Source organism: Portunus trituberculatus, chromosome 39 (genome assembly GCF_017591435.1).
Source record: "Portunus trituberculatus isolate SZX2019 chromosome 39, ASM1759143v1, whole genome shotgun sequence".
NCBI classification, from domain to species: domain Eukaryota; kingdom Metazoa; phylum Arthropoda; class Malacostraca; order Decapoda; family Portunidae; genus Portunus; species Portunus trituberculatus.
The window spans coordinates 16,416,295-16,418,794 of record NC_059293.1 but is presented as its reverse complement, the minus strand read 5'-3'; the positions used below and the strand labels follow the sequence as shown (position 1 = coordinate 16,418,794).

The window sequence follows — 2,500 nt, the reverse complement described above, 5'->3', positions numbered from 1 at the left end:
ATAGATGGCTTGCCTCGCCTGGCTGTCACACTTCTACTAGACAGACAGATGGACGCACGCACGCAGGCAGGAGGATTGGGGCGTTGACTCCTGCTGTTTCTCTGACCTGTGAAAAAGACGAGAGAAGAAAAAATTTAAGCGATCCAGGAGTGTCAAATTGGAAATGATGGTAAATTGGTGAGTTGTTTAGTTGCTGTTCAGATTGGTGAAGGAGAAAAAGGGGAAAATAATTAACTAGGAATATAAGAATGCTAACTAGTCGTGAATTATTGTAGAAGAGGAATGTGAATCTCTCTCTCTCTCTCTCTCTCTCTCTCTCTCTCTCTCTCTCTCTCTCTCTCTCTCTCTCTCTCTCTCTCTCTCTCTCTCTCTCTCTCTCTCTCTCTCTCTCTCTCTCTCTCTCTCTCTCTCTCTCTCTCTCTTGACTATGAGGGACAACAGGATAGACACAGAGAAAGAGAGAGAAGGAGGGAAAAAAAGGAGTAGAATTCTCAACTTTGTGGAAGGGGGAAATGGAGAGAAGGGAGGAGTTTAAGGGAATTATGAATGGGAAGAAGTTTTAGGGATAGAGAGAGAAAGGAAGAAAGGGAATAAAGGAGAGAGGGAGGAAAAGATTAACGGGAAGATGAAAGATGGAGCAAACTGTGAATGGAGAAGAGAAAAGGAGAAGGAAGGTCAAGGGAGAGGAAGGGAAGTTGTGAAATAGAAAAGTGGGAGACGAAATTAAGAAACAGAAAATGAAAAGAAGAAAAGAAGATGCAGAGATGAAAGAGAACAGGGATTAAAAAGGAATAACTGGAATAATCTGAAAGAGAAAATTAAGAAGATTGGAGGTAAAAGAAGAGGAAATAAAAGGGAATTAAGAGTAAAGAAGAGAAGATAGCATTAACATGGAATAAAGAAAAAGATCGTAATGTAAAAAAAAAAAGACGAATAAGAAGAAAGGAAGAAAAAATAGCAAGAAGAAGAAGGAAGACGGAATGGAGAGTAAAGGAGGAGAGAAAGAAATGCAAAAAGAAAGTAGAAAAAGCAGTGAAAATGGATAAAAGAAGGAAGGGAAAGAAATATTAAAGAGAGTTTAGAAATGAGTAAGGAATGGAGAGTAAAGGAGGGAAGAAAAAAATGCGAAAATAGAATTGAAAATGAAAATAGAAGTTACTAGATAAAAACAAGTGTGAATATAGATAAAGGAAAGGAAGGAAAAGAAATATTAAAGAAAGTGGAAGAAGGAATAGACAGTGAAGGAGGGAAGAGAGAAATATGGAAACAAAGTAGAATGAAGAAAGAAATTACTAGATGAAAAAAAGTAATGAAAATGGATAAAACAAGAAAGGAAAAGAAATATTAAACATAGTGGAGGAAGGAATAAGTAAATAGAGAATAAAGATGGGAAGACAGAAATGTAGAAATAAGGAGAATGAAGGAAGAAGTTACTAGGTAAAAAAGCACAGTGAATATTGATAAAAGAAGGAAAAAAAGAAATAGTAAAGAGAGTGGAGGAATGAATAAGTAATAGAGAGTGAAACTGAAACAGGGAAGGAGGAAATGTAGAAAAAAAGTAGAATAAACAAAGAAGATACAAGATAAAAACAATGAAAATGGATAAAAGAAGGAAGGAAAACAAATACTAAGAAGAGTAGAGGAAGGAATAAGGAATGGAGAGTAAATGAGGGAAGAAGAAATGTGGAAATGAAGCAAAATGAAGAAAGAGGTTGCAATTTACTCTCACGTGACAAGCTAATGATTAGTTGATGATTTATAGCAACAGAACATTAGCAAGTGAGAGGAGGGGGAGGTGGGAGAGCCATAGAGGGAGAGAGAGGGGAGGAGGTGATGGGCAGAGGAGAGAGAGAAATGGTTGGTGAGGGGAGAGAAAGAGAGAGAGAGAAGGAGGGGGGTGAATAGAAATGGTCTCCAGTAGATGTGGGAGGCAAAAATGTGGAAATATGTGAAATGTAATGTTGTTGTTGTTGTTGTTGTTGTTGTTATTTTATTTTATCTTTATTTCTTTCCTTTTTACTTTTTTTTCATTTTTTATCTTATTTTTCTCTTCTTTATATTTTCATTTATTTTCTTCTTTCTTTACTTCCTCCTCCTCCTCCTCCTCCTCCTCCTCCTCCTCCTCCTCCTCCTCCTCCTCCTCCTCCTCCTCCTCCTCCTCCTCCTCCTCCTCCTCCTCTAAATGCAATTCCCGCTATTTTCAACTATTTCTCGTAATACTGAAAGGTTTATTACTGTTGAGAGAGAGAGAGAGAGAGAGAGAGAGAGAGAGAGGTAGAACTGTCAATGAAAATATAAATCAAATCGTTGACTTTTCTTTCACACCACTCATTACATTCTCTCTCTCTCTCTCTCTCTCTCTCTCTCTCTCTCTCTCTCTCTCTCTCTCTCTCTCTCAACAATAATAAGCCTTTCAGTATTCTTCTTTTCTATCTTTCTTTCTTTCTTACTTTCTTTCTTTCGTTCGTTCATTCTTTCTGTCTTCTGTCTCTCTCTCTCT

General features: G+C 37.4%; 1 protein-coding gene across 1 annotated transcript in view; it reads right to left on the bottom strand.

The window, feature by feature from the left end:
* LOC123515592 (protein sidekick-like) overlaps positions 1–2,500 on the bottom strand; it is a 220,057-nt gene that overhangs the window by 1,304 nt on the left and 216,253 nt on the right. The window contains exon 10 of the mRNA XM_045274358.1: positions 1–106. This exon is cut by the window's left edge and continues 1,304 nt beyond it. The gene's annotated coding sequence lies outside the window, so the exon portion shown is untranslated. The remainder of the gene's footprint in view (positions 107–2,500) is intronic.